A 20,405-nucleotide genomic window follows, 5' to 3' on the forward strand; every position below is an offset into this window, starting at 1 on the left:
CCTCTTACGATTTAACAACACTCTTATATTCCGAAACTATATATATATATATACATGTAGATGCTGAAACATTATACGTGGCCGCATAATATACATTAGTATGTAAATATATGTACATTTTACGAATTACTGCACTTTTACAAGGCATTTAACTCTAGCGAAAAAACTCAGTTCAGTTTTTCAGAGAGATTTAAAATTAGAGTTTAGACTCCGAAGTAATTAAACTTGTTTGGAGATAATTAAGGAGCGAGGAGAAGTAAAAGCGAGTGAATAAATTTTATAAAGAGTGAATTGGAGGAGAGTGTATTCGTACAAGTTAAGTTAAGCTCGTATAGTTTGGTCACGCGAAGTATGGGCGGAGATTCCAAAAATAAGACCATTACCGATAAGGCGAAAGGCGAGTACGAGCGTGAGGCGCGCCGGTCGGGCCTAGGTGCCGATGCCAGGTGATAAAACCGAGGGAATAGAACCGCAAGACGGGTGAGTTGAGTTAAGGGCGGCTTTTACTACTACATATACGTACGGACGTAGATATATACATATATACATGTGAGAAGTCGACAGGCTAGGGCGAGCTTACTTTCAGGAATATATAATGTTATGTTATGTATTATGTAACGCGGATAATAATAATAATAATAATAATAATAATAGAAACGGGTGAAATGGGGGTGTAATTTGGATGTAATTGCGCGGAAGGCATTCCAATATATTCACTAAAAATAACTCCAGTAAAATAAATTTTTATGTTTGAATAAAATAAATTAATTATTGAATCAATGATTGAAAAAATAAAAATCTAATGATAAATAAAAAAAATGTTGATATTATTACAAAATAAAATAAAAAGAAACGATGTATATACATAGATAAAAATGTAAAAAAGATCTTCTGTGACATTTTACGCTTTTGAAATCAGCGGATCGATATTTATGTTTATTTTTCTTGGGTTTTAATATTCACATGAAACCAACGATAAGCTTGTTATTTTTCCGCCCGTTTATTATTTGCAACCCCGAGTTTATTTATTTTATTTTATTTAGCTCCTTTGTGAGTGGAACATATTAAATAAATACCAAATCGTGTGCACTCGATCGAATTTACATTAACAAGCTTAAAGCTTTATCGGACTTTGGATTCCGATCGTGTAATAAAATGATATTGATAATGATAATGATAATAGATGTGATATATTATTCATTTTCATTATAAATAGCAATCCTGAGGCTTTTATTGTAGCCATCGCGAATAAGTGATTCCTCGATAGCGGACATTGGACATACACGTCAAATAATAATAATAATAATAGTAATGATAACGAAAGTAAACACATGCATCTACGTTTCTAATCATATTCATATGCATGAATGTTATTATTTTTTATAAATTTTCCTGATCAAGACAAACACGCGTGAATACAAAAACGCGGCACGTAACACGCCCCCAAATATACACACAGAGAATGATGCGTGCAAGTTGGTAATACGAATGTACATCGAGGCAACCTTCAGGCAAACTATTGATCCGTGATTAGTCACGCGATTCGCTCATATAAAACTATCCTTACTTGTATTAATTCTATCTATATTACCCACATTTTTATTTTTATTATTTTTTTTATTTTTTATTTTTGCAACAGACTGACAGGATTATTTTTTTACGTAGACGTTTTACCTCATTTACTTTTTATTATATAGATATATCCACGTAATATCAACCGCGGTGTTAAATTAGATAATTTTTTTTTACTCTTAATAGATCACCGGGTAAATTTAGTGGCTTGCGACCTTACAAATTAATGTGTAAGGGTATATATAGTGGGATAAAATATACATATGTATAGAGAGAAGGTTTCACGGACGAACGAGGCTGCCAAGTGAATAAGCGACAAACCCCGACATCCAATTAGGCCGGTGTGATCTTGGCCAAACAGGAAGTGTGCAACCTGCAACCAGCAACCGTGTGTGTACCCTCAACGACTAGACGGCTTTGTGGACACATCCAGGCAATAATTTTCGACGTCATTTCACTTTTTTTCTTTCATGTTACGTATTTCTATTCTCTCGGTCTTTCATCTCTTGATAGTGAGTAGTAACTCCCTGATAAATGTCAGAAATATACTCAGAAAAATTAGTCATACGTCCATTTTTAGTCATGTGTGAGAACATTTGTGATCAGATCACATATCATTAAATTTAATCTTTAATTGACTGAAATGTCAATTTTTATGTCTTGTATACTTTGTAACTTTTGCGATTTATATTTCATTTTTATTTAGGCATCAAATATAATTAAGATATTAAATTTTTTTAAAACAATTTTAATTTTTCAAAAATATCCAATAAAAAAAAAATATTCAACCTTTTCTTAATCCTTTATCCCCAAACGATAAATATTTTTTCAGAAAATAAAATAATTGAAGACATTCGATTATCGTTTCATTTTACTCTTTAACGTAAGCTGATACTACTTAACTATACTTATAACGTGAAATGATTGATTGACTGGGGAACATTTATTTTCTTTGGGCAGTTGTTGTATCCGTGGCGAGTGCTTTCTTAGCGGACAACCAGGGCCAAACCAGTTAAGGATATAGAGAGAAAGAGGCGAGGTTCATCATATAATAGGAAGGGTGAATATCGATTGTGGATGACCATTTGGAAGTCTATGGCGTGTTAGTTTGAAAAAACTTTAGTATCCATAGATATTCCCACCCTGGTAGAAGCTACAACTTTCCTTTACTTGCTTCGTCACTACATTGTTGCTTTTACTATTACATATTGCACACGTACATCTCGATGGGTGGCTCGACACACACATGTCAACCTACACACTGATGTGATATAGAGATAGTTTATTATGCATGCGCAAATGTCACTCAAGTTGTATCATTATTGAAGTACTCGACACAGCAATTTAGTCCCCTATGTCAACATAACTCTGTTATCATTAACAAAAATATGCTGGTAATTTAAATATAATTAATAACTGTTTTATTTATTATTTTGCTACATATAAACATGTTAGAGATATACAATGTCAAAAATTGTCGTTAATCTCGTGTACGTGATTTTTTACAAAAATTAAAACATTGAAATCATTATCATTGCTTATGTAGTTAATTTTAGAGAAATTTTGTTCAAAAAAGTATTCCCAAAAACTTTAATTCAAAATTTTGGTTGAAATATTAAAGATACGAAAAAATGATCTGATTTCTTTCATAAAAAATTCAATTCTTTACAAAAAATTACTCAATCAATTTTATCGTATCTCTTATCTATTAATAGGAATTTAAATTTAAAAATAAAATAAGAAATGTTTTCAAAAATACTCATTTTTATTTGGAAAAGATTAAAGTCTAAATTTTAACCAAATTATAAAAAAATGATATAAAACCATTTCTGTAGAAAATTCAATTTTCTCAACACAAGTTTCCTGTCAATTTTATCGTATCTCTCACCCTCTAGCCATAATTTAAATTTAAAATAAAAATTAAACTCGACAATAATTTCCAACTCTAGCGCGTAAACATGAGATAAATAATTTCATAATAACAGGGTAAAAGTTAAAAATAAGAGTATTTACAGCTCGCGGATCGCGTATTTTTATTTTAGCACTTCTCGAGCTCGTTACAGCTGTAGGCTCGAGTCTCTTACTCATGTAAGTACCAGAGAAAGCGGGGAAAGTTCTCACGATGCTGGAGCAGGCTAAGTAAAGAGTAAGGTAAGGGTGAAGTGGATGAGATAAAGACAAGGGTCGAGTTCTTAGGTCACTCGGTCGTGATGTTCAGTACAACTACGATGATATATAATTACCGTTTTCTGTTTCTGTTTCAACTCTGTATCATACACGCTCAGAGTTCTTCTTCTACTAGACTTCTTACCAATGCGAGACACGAGTAGAGTTCACTAGTTAGTTCGTCTTCAAAGCGACTTACGCTGTCAGACTCATGAAGATATACTCTGTTAGTTTAGTTTAGTTTAGTTTAGTTTCTCGACTTGGACTATTTCCTATTACTTATATTCTGAGGAGAATGCAAAATCGAGATGAACATCCTGATGGAGTGTCTAGTTATATAGTTATAGTAAATCGAATAGAAAGAAACTTTAAATCTTTACTGGTATATTGTGCTGCTCAACATGACTATATGACCATACGTAGTACGAGTCTAGTCAAGATAGACGTGAAGCTCTTTAATCGAAAGTAGTATGAGTATGAGCTCGAATGAAATGAGTGGAGAAATACCAGAGGTGAGTAGTCGATGAGTCGAGAGCTGTTGAATTCCCGAGTACGAGTATGAGCACAAGTACGAGACAGCTAGACGGCAGAGAAGTAAAGATGACTCAAGAATTATTAGAATTAATGGAGAATGCAAATTATGGGAATATCAATCCGTCATTTTTTATCAGTTATTTTTTAAATTATTTCATGATTTTATTTTAATTCAATTAGATTTTTTCAGCCAAGCAGTCTGTCTAGTTTAATGTTATTCAAGTACAGTAAATGGAAAACTAGAAAATAAATCCTGACGCCTAATCGATGATTAGATCCAGGTTCGATTCCTAGCTCGAGTCAAAAGCTCCAAAATTTTTTCAATATGAAATTTATTAACAGTTTATAAATATTTGTTTAGACTTTTGAATGAAAATTCAATTTTTACTCTTTTTATATCTCGATAATTTTAATAGATTGTTTTATATGATCAGATACATTAATAACTTGATTATAAAATATGGAGAAAATAAAATTAATAATAAAACAATCATTACAATCAGTGAATATTATAATAAAAATAAATTATAATAATAAAAATCTTTATTAAATTTTAACGATATCTATTTATGCTTAATAATTGAATAAATTACTTTCAATAAAATGAATTTGTTAATAGTTAATTAATTCTACTATCAGTGCAGAGACGAAAGTCATAACTAAATAAAAAACATGAGAAATTTTTCATTCACTATACTTGAACGACATAAATCTAGTCAGACCGCTTAGTTAAAAAAAAAAAAAATCTTACTTAATAACAAATTTATGGTCGTAAAAAAATAAAATATTTTTGAGATAAACTTTATTGAGTAGAAGTTGTCGGTGGTCGGTCTTCGTTGACTGGACGATTATTTAATATCCGCTGTGAAGGTCAGTGATGAACCTGGAGCAAAGTTGCTGGACCAAAGCTCGAGATGAGATTAAAGTAAAGGGCAAAGCAGGCTTAGCTCAGTTTGTTTGGTTGTTTTAGCCGGTACCGGCTCCGGTGATGAGGCGGACGTCGGCTTGGCAAGCCGGGAATTAGGTGGGCGTAGTCAGATGGAACTAGAGCAGGGACAGGTGGCAGGTGGGTTAGTTTGCTTACGTGTGCGCTCTATGCACAGTGTGCTACGGCCTACTACTATGTTCAGTGTGTGCACCCGATCCTCGTTTCCGTCTCGCGGCACACGAACCGTAAACTTACGGACGTGCTTGCGTGACCACTCATTCGAGTGGAAAAAATAAAGCTACTAAATTAAAGAATAAACATTTTAGATCCAACTGCTATGCTCCTCGTAATTGTTTTATTCTCAGAATTATTTTACTTTCCCAATTATAGATTTTTTTTTTTTTTTTTTTTTTTTTGTATCAATACTAACTATATTTATTAGCAAAACTAATTCTTTATGACAGTATAAATGTTTACTTAAATTATACTGTAGTATTTATCAATAAAATTATCATGAAATTTTGATAAATTATAAATTCAATTTATTTTTTTTAATTCCAAAAAATATCAGTATTTATTTATTCATTGTTAATTAAATTTAAAGTAATCACAGAACATATATTTGAGAACAAACAACAAAGGAAGTCCTCATCTACTTCTAACACAGCAACTAATTTACCCAAAGAACTCTTCGGACAACTAAAAGTGGTACCAGCAGACCCGAGGGTGAACTCCGTCATCCTCATCCATCCTCATTCCATCAACAATTCAAAGCATTTGAATTCCCTCGACCGAGTTCCCCTATCCAACAAAATTACCATTAGCCGGTTTTCTGTTGAATTCCTCTTCCACTTCGTCCTCGAATAGAAAAAACTAATAGAAGCTAAGTGGAGTCCGTCTTCGACCTTTCGTCTTTCGTCTTTTGAGTTTGAGTTTGAGTTCAGGTAAGCACAGGTGTACACGCGAATTTACGTGTTGGTGATCAATGGTTGCTCCACTCGGTTGTCGTGTGTACACGTGGGCTGGCATGGCAACGCGTTCGATAAATAGCTCGAGCGGCCGCGGTGAGCTTCCGGTGTCGTTATCGCGCTGGGATATCGAACTCAGCTAACTCTACTCTATACTACTGTACTATATACTGCCACACAAGAGTATGTGGTGTGTGCATAGGCATAATATATATAATACTGATATAAACCCTTGCCATCTATATAATCCTAGCTGCACTTGGTACTATAACTAATATAATACAACTAAACGTGCTTAAGGTAAGACTAAATTAGTCTCTACGTAGGTCGGTTTTAGTGTTAGTATTAGTTTGTGATTGTATGAGTGTAGAACCGTGTGCTCGCGGCATATACTCCAATAGAGAATAACACAGGAGGGTGTTATTCGGCTCTACTCGACATTAATGTTGTTTCCACGACGTTGATTCGTCCATAAGATAAGCTCCATTCGATCGACCGGCACTTTATTCCATTCTCGAGCACGAGCATGCAGCCTTCTATATTATAATATATTTCTACGTTCCACGTATATAAACCAGTATCAGTATCAGTACCAGTACCAGTGCCAGTGCTTACGCTCAGATCTGATTCTAATGAAATAGACTAGACCCAACTGACGTTTTTCACTAACACTAAGGAAATATTATGCTAGAGAATTATTCCGATTATCGATCTCAATGCGCATAGTTAGTTATAGCTTAAATTTTACTCGTATCATTTTTATTTTTATTCATCTCTGGTTAATTTAGTGAATTTAATTTTTTTATAAGTAAAATAGTTCGGATACTTTCACGTTTTTAATTTAAATCCGTCGAATTAAGATATTAAAACTTGATAATAAAAAAATAGTTTGGTGTTGGGGTGCTCTTTTTCTCGAGGTGAATTAAAAACGTGAAAATATTTTAATTCAATCGTGAGTAAACAAAAAAAAAGTTTACATTTTTTTCGGGGCAAAAAAATTTACTGTCGAGCTAAGAATTTTTTTTATGATGAAAAAATAAATTTATAAAATTTATTTAAGAGATTAATTAAAAAGAATATTATTTTTTTGATAAAACAATAACAAATTAATATAATTATTTAAAGAGATGGATTGAAAATACTAATAAAAATAATTTTAATTCAAAATTAATGTTATCAAAACAAAAAATACCACAAATATGTAGCGACTAATAAAAAAATGATTGTCATCATTGATAAATTGTGAATTTATTCCGAAAGACACGTATGTCATATTATTACTATTATTCTTCCGACTTAGTTTTATTTCCCGGTAAAGGTAAACTCACCCTCACCCTCATACTCGCGAGCAGATATAGAAGTAGAGCTTCGAGTGCATATTTATAACTTGGCTTTACACTGTATATACATCAATGGTGATATATGGAGGCATTACTGTCCCTTAGTCTCACTGTTTTACGTCAATGGCCAATTTAGTACCATATAACTACATATATACTACTTATATCCGTATCCATGTCCATATCCATATATAATACGAATACGTAATCTAAAGTTGTACTGTAACTAAGACTGTCGACGTGTGTGAGAGTATTACTTTGGCACTCGTCCTGAGTAAAGAGTTTCCGAGCTCGAGTAAGCGACTAAAGAATACCAGGTCGCGCGTGTACTATTTCCGGCGATCCCCTCATTCACATTTTATTGTCCGCCCTTTTGTGGCCTATACTATGGACTAGATATAGAGTTATTTTATATTTATGTATATATGTATGTCTTATGTCTAGTTTTATTAAAAAAAAAAAAAAAAAAAAAAAAAACTGAGTAGATTACAGAAATTTTTTTTTTTTATTATCGGCTTGTTTGAAATTCAATTGTGCAATTAAACAGTTCAAGTTTGGTTAGATAATACCAGCGACACACAAGGACGGCGAGTTTAGTGAGTCATGCAGAGTTTGAGTTTTAGTTTGAGGCCGCTTCGCTCGACTTCTCTACCCTGTGGTGGATTTAAATGATAATAAAAGTTCGGCGAACGTTATCAGACAGGTGAATGACTCGGTAATCTACGGACACCCGCAGCACACACCAGTCAGCAGATGTAGTATTGTTAAAAGCGAAATTTAGCCTCAGCTGTTGGAGGTTCGAGCTAGAAAAATGATGAATTATTGCGTGACTTTGTTATTATTTAAGCAGTTGTTTAAAAGAATTTTTAATGTTATCTGTGTTTAATTAACTTTATTTTTATTGATTAATAACTGCTAAATTTTACAAATTTTATATTTTATTATTAAATGTTAAATATTTATCATTGAATAAATAGAATTAATATAGACGATGTTAATATGTTGGAGCACTTTATACAAGGCAAACCTTACCCGTGATTAAACGTTAATTATTTATAATACTTGTGAAGATTATTTGGCTGAAGGTTTGTACCAGCAAGTGATGGCATTGCAAGATCCACGATTATTAATTGCACATCTGTGAATTCTTCCAGTGCCAAGACCCGTCAGTACAATGCATAATAATTATAATATTAGATAGTACTTTAGATTTTGAATAGTTCACATCCTCTCTTTCGAAGATATTTCCCATGAAAAGTTTGTCGAATCCATGAAAAACAGTTAGCGAAAACAATAATAATAATAAACAAATACGGCAAGGGTTTCGGAGTTATTATTCTTCGGTGTACTCAAAGTATTGTTAAAGTTACCCAGTGAAAGATCCATACCAAGACAAGATGAACTTTCTAAGATGGTACTACTCCACTCTAAGACGAACAAAGAGCCTATACCAATTCCAATTGTCCTTCTTGAGTCTCGGGTCTAGTTTGTCAAGTGCTCCGAGGAAAGGAAGAGGGTCTCGTTCGTGGGAAGCCTCTCCTTCAGAGCCTCAACTTTCCGAGCAGATGAATCTCAACAACTCAAAGGGATTCCAAGGTTGAACGACGTCCGGCTTAACGGCGAATCTACCGCGAATACCCGACACAGGAAAATACCAAATTTAACGATAACGATGACAATAACCGAGTTCCAGTTGGAGTAATAATAATAATAATAAAAAAAAGTAATAAAAAAATCCGTACTGTGGACTATTGTTTTCAACGGGTGCTAACGTTGTGAATGAGAGATAATACAAGTTAAGTTAAAGTAAGTTAAGTCTATACTGGTGGTCGGTAGTCGAAAAATAAAACTCAGCACACTGGGAATAATCGTATCGTTTTATAAAATCCCTGATACAGCAGTTCTATCCGCAAATATTATACGTATACTTTATTTTTTTTTATTCTTTTTACTTTTATTTTATCAACACGGAAAAAGAGCTGGTGAAAATAACTTTTTATTCAATATTTGACTAGACCACTCGATTAATTTTTACCATATGAATTTATAGATTATCAATTTTTGCTCTTTTTCCATGCACAAATAAAATATATTTAATATATTTACCGCGGATGATTCACTGGATAAAAAATAACCGCGTGAATGAAAAAATAAAAAATAAACTGGTGAGAATAATAAAGTACGAAAACCGGAAAGGCACGCGTGGCCGATCGCACGAGTAGCACCAACAAAACTGGCTGGCACAACTCGATACCAACGTACCAAAGAGTGCCAGAGTCCCTCGTGATTCGTCAGCCGTGGGTTACCCTTCCGTCCTATTCCCCTATTTTATCAAATAAAATAAAACTTTTACGTAGATACCAACAACTCGGTTACTTTTGCGTCAACGAATTCGCCCTTTTTTTCTATTATTATTATTGTTTTTATGATAATTATTATTTTTAAAAGGGCAGCGTTCCTCACGAGTGAACAGACCGGACGTACACGAGGGTGCGCCAACAATGTTGGTGTTTACTGAGGACGACCAACAACCACCGGAGCCCGAATAAGACTGACTGACGGAAAACTGAACGGAGTTAACCCGTCGTCAACCGCGTCGTCGTGGTTCCAATTGTTGGATTACCGAGTTCTGGCAGAGTTAGGGGAGTCTATTCTCGAGGAATGGACTGCTGAAAACTCACTGAGGCTGCGCAATCGGGGTCTAAACTACCCCTACTAGAGAGCTTCAAAGTTCACCCCTGGCCCTACTCTCTGCTCTCTTTACAAACAACCCCCTCACCAGCTCTCCCGCTCACCCTCGCACGAGTCCTCATTATCAACGAGGTTAACACACCACCACTAACCACTACATATATGTCTATGATAGTATACAACCATTGTCACCAGTCACCATGTCCATTCCACGTTACGACTCATACTACTTTATTATTATTATTATTTTTATTGTTATTATTATAGCTAGAAACTTTGGAATATCGCTAAAGTATGCGCAATTGTTTATAAGATCGCATCATTCTTTGTTAATATATAATAATATGTATGTGTGTTGAGAGTAAGTTTATTCGATAAACTTCAAGTAAAGTATTTCCAAGAGCTCAACAATCTTTTCATGGAATTCTCTAAATCTACTTCGCGATGAATAATTAATAATGCAGATAGAATTCTGAATGTATTATGTATTTATTTGTAATAAGATTTTGTTGAGTTCTATAATTTATTTTCGAGGAATGTACAGTGAAAAAAAGTAACTTGATTTAAGTAAAAAATTTAATTTTATAAAAAAGTTAATTTTTGATGACTCAAGAATTATTTGTCTTCTTGATTTTTTTTTATTTTTTGTAAAAACGGTCAGTTCCGCTGGGAAAGGTTTGCCTGTTTTCGGTTTGATGGTGACAAGATAAACTTTTATTGACGCTGAACTTTCGTAAATTATAAGTTTAATTTAGACTTTAGAGTTGACTTTTAAAATTTTAATGGTTCGAATTCTATCTTCTGACTTTACTTGGATTAACTGCACAATTTTATTCTTGTTTAATCCAACAAGATTGTATTTTAAGAATAAAATTTGAATAAAAAATCAAGACTAAATTCTGATTCTTCACTGAAAAAAATTCTTTTTTTCCAACAATGAGTTTCTTGAAAAATAATTTGATTTTAAAAATATTGATCGATAATTAAAGCTTTATCTAAATTCATTAAATGACATATCTGACCTAAGATTAAATAATGAAAACTTATCAAAAATAAAAGCTATGAATATTAAATAAGTACCTGTCAGATTTAGTAACAGTTTAATTTTCTCGAGTTTAATCACTCATTAATCTAGCATAAAGTATGAAAATATTCTCATACACTTCTACATTTTTGAACTCTTAGAGGAATCTAGTCTCCGAATAACTGCAGAAGTTGGTCGTAAACTTTCCAAGAAGGATTGCCCAGAATTTAATGAATTTTTTCTTTTTTTTCAGAAAATATTCATGAAATCAGTAATTTCAATTGAAGTATTATAAATTCAAAATTCAAATGAAATTATACTCCGACAGAATTTACCTAACAAAGACAAAGTGCGGGATGATTCAATATTTTTCTCCACATTAATGTAATTGAGGTACCTATCAGCTAATTAATTAAATTTCTCGTACACATTTAATAGTACAGTTATACACACTAACAAGCAATTTAAATATAATAATGAAATGAAATTATATATTATATTTATACCGTATAACAAGGAAGTATGTAGTGAAACAAAATCCTAGCCAAGATATTTTTTAGTTGACAATTAATGCATTGTTGTGTAGATGGTTTGTTTAATTAAACAAAACTAGAAGTAGATTTACGAGAGGTAGTAGCTAGCATACGTTTGTTAAAATCAAGGCTCAACTATGTTTTTTTTATTTTGGAAGTAAATCTAAAAGATTGCAAGGCACGTAAGACTGAGATTAATGTCTGCAGAGGTGTGGAGATAAATTTTTTTTCCTTTTAGAATATTTCGTAGTATTACATGTATATAACGCCAGGTTGAGCTCTAGATATTAGGTGAATTATTAAACATGATGAGGGGGTTTCGTGCTGACGGTTTTATTTGTGCTTTGGGTCTCTAGTTACGGGAATAATAACGAATGGAAGTAGTACACGTGTGCTTTTACTGATCAGTATCTCTTGACTGGAAGATAACAATCTTTGGTTTCCCGGTTAGGTCTACTGGAAAATTTAATAGTAATAGTAATAGGAATAGTAATAACGAGTTCTGAGGAACGATATTGATCGACCTGTTAGCACATGACTACGCCATTTGCCCAGTATATATTATTTATTTATTTATTTGATTTATATTTTACAATCTACTAGAATTCAAATTTGCGCGCGCAAGCGCGCGCCTTACTATAGCGTTTACATATATTTTCATGCTCATGATATATTCGACCAATCACGTTACGAATAGTTTGATGCCACATACATTTCATCTCAATTTTATATAAGGACTAGAATTTAAATTTGCGCGCGCAAGCGCGCGCCTCATATTTGTTTGATATATTTATGTGTCGTTTATGTATATTATATTCACTTTCAACCAATCATAATGAGAATAGTTATTTTCAACCAATCATATCACGAATAAATTGGTTTCACATACATTTCATCTCTATTTTAATATTAAGAATTTTAATATTAAGATACTCGAGCTTTTCGTCGCAATTTTTTCTCTCTTTATTATTTTCAGCTTTTATGATTCTTATTACCGAGCTTTAACATTTTTATCGCTCGTTATATAGGCAGGTCATTAGCACACGTAATGATAGTAGATATTACTTTTATTGGTTATTACTAGCAGTTTATATTATTCATTTTATTATCTTATCAAACTTTCTGGTTAATCTTGTTTAATTGCCTTTTTTAATTAAGAAATGTTTTTTACTCGGAATACGGTTAAGGTTTTACCTGATCAATTTATCGAATTTTTGTAAAATTAATTATCAGCTTTTGTCACTTTTTTTTTTTTTTATTGAACAGTGAGTTTAGTAAATTTTTTTCCCGAGAGTAAATATTTGGTCTCAATTTATTGAAAGTTAGTATTCATTTTTATTAATAAATTATTTTTTTGTATGAATATTTTTTAATTTGTAATAAGAAATTATTGAATAATTTTTTAAAGCAAATAAATTTTAAATTCAATTTTCTTAATAGATAAATTTTAAACTGTAATTTTCTCTGGAAAATAACTATAACAATTTTATAAGATATTATAAATAAAGAAAATATTAAATATCAAGTCAATATTTCTCATTTTTTTTAAATAATACATTATATTTACTCTAACGAATTTAAATATCGTGAAACATCTGCTTTTTTCAGTAACATAATTATGATAATTCTCACTGTTATATTTATCCTTGTAATTATTATTTCATATATTTAATTTAATCAGAATTTAGATCCTCAAGCCCCGTGATGGGAAATGACCAGCCTTTTATAAAAATTATATTTCAAGCATAATTAATTAATTATAGTTATCAATTTTCAAAAAAATAAAAACTAAAAACGCAATTTAATAATTAGGGAAATAAATGCATAATACATAACAGCAAGTTCACACAATTTGCCACTACAATAACGGCTTTAACCTAATGCGCAGAGGTAGTACAGAGGTATATACCGATCTTCGGTCTGATTCGCTATGCTAATCTAGCCAGCAGCAGGCTCACGCCCGAGGCGCTGCATATATAATAATGTAACAACATATTACAGCAACTACGTAATATAACTTGAAGCTCGTAATATAACTCATCTTAAAAAAAATCCCGGCATTTCCGTTTCCTCACCGCGAGCTTACAAGCCGCGACACCTTTGTCCTCGGCATTTAATAATAAAAATAAAAATGAAAATAAAATGGAGGATCGAGGATCGGTGATCAGTGACTACACACTATAATATCGGGAGTTCCGGCCAATGTCCCACATTTATCATCAATCATTACGAAATGACTTTACGTAAAAATGAAAATATAAATAAATATCTTCACAGTACATAGAACATCTCCGTAATTTATTTTTATTCTATTCTATAATTATTTTTATTGTCTCGAAATCGCGTTATTGAACAAGACTCTCTAATTTATAAAAAGTAAATGTACGGGATAATTTTTAAACTTTTCAGTGTTTTTATATTTTATATTTTATGTTGCAATAGCTAACTCGCGAATAATAAGACAAGTGGTCGCTGATGTGCATCACGAGATTTTATTTTCTTGCGTCCCGTTTCTCTAACGGATATTAAATAAACTTAACTCTGTATTAAAACAATTAAAATATCTATTGTTTAATCTGTTTATCGTTTTTTTATGTTGAAAAAATTGTGAGTGAGTTATTTTCTTTGAAAGATAAAAAAAAATGAGAAGAGAAATAAATAAGATATAAATATAAATAGGAAAAAAGATAAGTCAACCAACGATTCTCTGTAATTTACTTATTTAACTTATAGATCGCTAGAGTTAAACTAAAGTTGAGCAATAAACTCAATCAATGTTGATTGCTACCTGCATAATCATCGATAAAGTTCCCAAGGACCTACCAAAAGGTCGCTGAGGGCGTAAAGACGCAATCGCTAGTAATATTATCGAGCACAATAAAAAGATTGGATAAATGGATAAGAAGAAAATACACTTCACTTTTGATTTTTTTCTGTTCAATATGATGAAGAGAAATTTTAGAGAAAATGAAGTTCAATTTTGACAAGAAAAAATTTTATAAGCTTCGAAGATTGCTTTCTGATCGGTAAGGAAGATTTATATCGATTATTTAATTATTTATGTGAGTAATTTTCATTGATTTTAGTTTATTCAAGAGTTTTTTTTAAATAAATTCCTTTTTTTATGGCAAAAATTATTTATGATTGTAAAATAATTAAATTAATTCCATTAATTGTTATATTTACATTAAATAAATATATTTGCCTTAAATCGTAATGAATAATTAATTTAAAAAATTACTAATAACTTCCGTAAATAAATTTTTGTCAAAAGTAAATTTTGAAATAAAATAAAATTTATCATGAACTGTTATAAAAAAATATCAGTATAAAAATGAGTATTCTATATAGGTTCACATATTATCATTAATTTATTTTTTATAATTCAACATGCACATTTGACATCAATTTTTTTCAAGGGAGAAATTAATAAATATTTATCCAAAAACTTCAACAATATTAAATGAAAATTGCTCTAGAAGAATGTGCATTAATTCGTAATAAAATTAAAAGTTATTTAAAACTCCTAAAAGAAATCATAAAAAATCTGAAAACAAACCATAAAAGTAACCATATTTGAAACAAGCATGTAATTTATACTACTAGTGATTTTTTTTTATTTTAAGAACATTTATTAACGGCTGAATATTTTCGTCCAAGGATATTTAGTAAGGATTCTGTTGTCATCGAAGCAAGACGCAATCGCAAAAAAGACAATAAAGCCTAAAAAGTAACAAGAGAAAATATAAATGAAAATAAAAATAACTTGGCCCAGAGATAGAGAGCGTAATAATATGTAAGACCTTCAAAAGTAGTACGCGGCCCTCTGCTCCACGCTGGTAAAATACATCCACGTACAGATAAATACATTCATACACAAGTACACTCAACACTCCCGGGCTTTCTCTCCATCTTGATCAGGAGTTACGGACTCTGACTACTCGGACAGCACTCGACCTCGACCAAACACGGACATAAACTATTTATCATTCAAACGCGACGTTTTTAATAACAACCCAGTAATAATGTTACCATTTAACACCAATAAACTCAATCACATATTATCATATTATCACAACATTACATACTGTAATTATTAACCGCAATCACACTTATTAACTTCAACGAGTCATTATATATTACGCCCATTAGTGTACATTTAAATTAAATAAATACTTATTAAAAATGATAAATTATAAACTTTCTGATAAAATTTTTATTACCTGGATAAAGAGATTGAATCCTTCAGACTTTCATCAAAACGAATGACAAAAAAATTTGAACAAAACTTATCATTAACATCAACATCAACATTAAAATAATGCAATAAAACTTGACACTTGAAACTTGCAACTAAAAATAACAAAACTCACAGAATGAGGATCCGATAAATAAAATATCGGTAAATAAAATATATGCACGTATATTTATGTGTTCCCGGTATTTATCGGCTCGTTAGCACAGTCAAAGAGCACGTGAACGACACAAGAACAATTGCAGTATCGATCTCAAATCGTATCGTGAAAAACGTTTAAATAAAAACGTTTCAAGTTAAGACAAACTCCGGAAGAAGATTGATCGGTTTAAAATAAGTGCACACCTTACTTACACCTTAATTATTTATATTATTTAAATGCATTTACGTGTAGTGATGGCACAGAGGTACCAAATACACGTGCAAACCGGAAATATCGAAGGTTCCTTTATGTATACATAATAGAACAGGCACATGTGTAACACGCACTCAAAACTGTTACGAATAAGAACTCACGAAATATAAATGTATTTCAAAAAGACACTTTTATTCCAATTGTATTATTATTTTGATGCTTTGGGAAAATAAGTTAACTTTTACTCCAATGTTTAATAAAAATCTTTTCGAAAATAGTTATATTAGTTAATGCAAACTTAAATTTTTAAACTTTAAATTTTTTTACGAAATTTTTTAGCCAATTTGAAACTATTAAGTTAAAAAATGTATGACTTTTTTAGTTTTGATGATTAAAATTTGTATACAAGTTCAAATTAAAGATTTTGAAACCAGAATATTTAACCCGAAAACTCATTAGAAAACTACCAAAATTTAACATGAAATAAATCGCTAAAAGTTCCAGCAATAAAAAAAGTACACAAATTTATAATTGACTTTACTAACAAAAAATGAGATAAAATTTTTGATAGTTCACCCTTTTAAACTACTTTAAGATAACTTAAGTGTCTTATCAGCGATCACTTATCATCATCATCACCACTTATCACATCGAAATGACATGTTTATAGAAGCGATATCACGTTGTTAAAAATCCACCTGTATATTCTGGAAGTTGTGGTGTTTATTGGTATGTATATATATATATATATATATATATCTTTGTAGATTGTAGATATAAACAATGGGAATAAAATAATTCAATCGCACGTGGTCGTTATATTACTGCAGAGGCAATAAAAGTATCCAATGCCAGAATATCCAGAGTCAGGAGTAAAAGCTTTGCTCAGGATGTCGTTGGTGTTGTAATATACTGCCCGCGATTGGTATAATAACAACAATAATGATAATAATAAGATTCGATTCGATTCGATACGGAGAATTCGCGGCAACTGACCTTGAGTCGGAGGTCAGGGTCGGGCTCAATGATCCTCACACACTCACACGCGATAAGATATGGGCATGGGTAAAATCGATAAATACAAAAACAAATTTACATATTGAGGCACTTTTTGAAATTCAAGCACTTGCACTTGCACTGTTTGCAAAAATCCTTTTTTTTTTCTTTCTTTTTGTAACTCGCGGATTAACAGATCAGCTCGGTTGGTCGCGATCGCGAAGTTGGTCTTTCTCGGCACGATGCACCGCGACTTACGTCTGCTGGTGGTGTAGATAGGAGTAAGAATAAGTATTAAAGTAGTTGGTTAGAGTCGAGTTGGATTATTCAAGTTGGTGGAAGGAAGGCAGACTTGAGTAGTGTGGTGTGGTGGATTTAATATTACGTAGAGAGGGAAATTGCTGTACGAACGGCAAAACTAACCGGCAGAAGGTGTGCTGAGCTGAGTGAAAGAGCAAGAGACTAAACCGGCAAGTGACGCGTTTGGTTCTGCTGTTATGTTGCTGGTTGCTTGTTGCTTTAACTTTGCTCTGAGCTCTCAAGGAAGAGTATAGAGTATAGAGGAGGAAGAGGAGACAGCTGCGATAGGAGGAAGTAGGGGCTCGGCGAATGATCTCTGCTTTTATTATTTCCTTTATTCGTTCTATGTCTGAGCACCCAAATACTGACACCTCTCCTTCCTATTGTTTGCTTTTTTGATTAATTGCTTTCTGTTTTTGGGAGGTAAGACAAGTTTGACGTCATTTCTTATCAGAGAACCAGATGTTTGCTGATTTTTAACTTCGTGATATAAAAATAGATCATTTTTTTTTAAATCAGGAAATTAATTGACTTGAATTTGTGCCTTTTCAATGCTGTATCTCTAGATACATAATTGGGAAATTACTTTGTATCTTGTGATCTATTGATATTTTTAAAGATATAAGCTCACCCCGACATTAAACTTATCGAGACCTTTCATTTGAGTACCCACATCCATTTTTCATATATTTATATATATATTTGATATATGTATATATAAAAAATATATCAAAATGCATGTGGGTACTCAAATGAAAGCTCTTGATGAGTATAACATGGGGATGAGCTTATATCTTTAAAAACGTCAATATTTAAAAAAGTACAGTGCTAGTTTACAATATTTAAATTGTTTAGATAAAAATATGTTACATTGAATGAATTTTCTGAATGCATGAATAACATAAAAGATTTTATAATAATAACATGCCTGTTTTTGACAATTTAGGGTATAGTACTGTTTATTTGTTTAGACTTTTTAGGGTTTAATTACCGAGAAAGACACTAAACCCATAATTTACTCGGCGACTTTGATACCTACTATGGTAGTGAAAAAATGAATACCCATATCATACGGTGAAATATTTTCCATGTCCTTAGTTCTACATTAAACAAGTTCATGAGCCGTATCGCTATAAGATAGCTGTTTATTTCAGTGAGGTTAATATCCACCTCTCAATATATATCCACGTGCTGGAAAAATATTTTTTCCGCATCGCTAATTAAATGTACTCAATAATCCCAACAATGCAAAATACATTATTTACAGTAATAAGTAATAAGTTATTATTTATTATTAATCATACAATAAATTATCTCGTTCCCATTCCACTATTACATACTAAGGAATAATCCCATATTAATATTTTTTATTTATTTATCAAATCATCAACCATCCTCATAAATAATGAATAATAATCCCTCCAGTAATTAAATTACGTAAATAAATTTTATTAATGGTCTAATAATATGAATTTTTGAAATTCAATTATCGTAAATAAAAATATAATGATAATATTGGGAAGACACGAGACATAACTTAGCAATTAAACCCTAGACATAAAAGTACCCTCTACTCAGCATTATATTATTTCATACTTCACAAATAAACCAAAGACTCGTCCTACTGGTACTGGTACTAGTACTGATGCTGGTAATAGTACTAGTGCGCGAACATTGAACAAGTTTTCTCGGGTACACCGGCGGGTTGCTGAGTAACACCTGTTGCACGATCAGGCCATACTCAGACTCGCAATACATAGATACTAGATGAGTTAAACCACTTGAGAAACTACTTTACTCCTTACATTTACTTCACGTGATCCTCAATAAATCTCCTTTTTATCTCGACCGACGACCGACGACCGACTGCCTCCGAACAACAGAATGCATATTATATTTTATATTATGACTCTTTCTTTAACTTTTAAACTTAACATCTAAAATCCGACTTTTTAGCTTTTTATCAGATTTAATGTTTCTCTAATTTACTTAAAAAATTTATGTACCTGTTCCGGACAAAATTTTTAAAAATTATTTCAAATTTAAAAATCCGAATTTTATTTTAGCCGCAAATAAATCCTTAAATCAAGGGAAATTTACTCAAATTAAGTAAATTTTTTCATTTTAATCAACATCATGCACGGAAAGAACAATATGACACTGGATATTATCCCAGATTATACTCAGTGATATCTGTAATGTGAAAAAATTTCAGATAGTAGCTAGTATAATCCAGATTATACTACGTGATATTTGGATTATACTGGCTACTATCTGAAATTTTTTTTCACTCCGTATAATCTGGGATAATATCCTGTGTCATCTTGTTCGTTCCGTGTGTGCTTCAAAATTATTTTTTTGGTTAAAAATTTTTTCTTGAGACTCAAGTTAATTTTTTTGCTCAAGCTTCCAATATTTTTTCATTTCTGTCTTAAGTTGTTAAATTAATTTTTTCAATTTATTAAAAAAAAAAAATATTTAATTTATCAATTCATTTTTCCCCCCAAAAATGTGATTAAAACAAATTTATCTCAAAATTAAGCCACAAAAAATAATTTTAAAAATCACAAATCTGAGAAAAAAAAGACACCAGACAATTTTTGTATTTTTTAATAAATTAATAAATTTTTAAATAAATAAAAAATTGTTAATTAAATAAATTAAATAAAATATTTAATTAATTTATTTAAAATTTACAATAATTATCTGATTTTTTTTATATTTAAAATTTTTATACTCAAAA

The 20,405-nt window shown here is 31.3% G+C and overlaps 1 protein-coding gene across 1 annotated transcript in view; it reads right to left on the reverse strand.

Annotated features, from left to right (window-relative positions):
• The window catches only part of LOC141531157 (uncharacterized), a 38,176-nt gene extending 21,926 nt beyond the window's left edge, over positions 1 to 16,250 (reverse strand). Inside the window, exon 1 of the mRNA XM_074248713.1 lies at positions 15,980 to 16,250. The gene's annotated coding sequence lies outside the window, so the exon portion shown is untranslated. The remainder of the gene's footprint in view (positions 1 to 15,979) is intronic.
• Between the last annotated feature and the right edge of the window lie 4,155 nt (positions 16,251 to 20,405).

This window comes from Cotesia typhae, unplaced genomic scaffold (assembly GCF_013202065.1).
Source record: "Cotesia typhae breed Kobodo isofemale line unplaced genomic scaffold, CoteBio_Ctyphae contig_5, whole genome shotgun sequence".
NCBI lineage: Eukaryota > Metazoa > Arthropoda > Insecta > Hymenoptera > Braconidae > Cotesia > Cotesia typhae.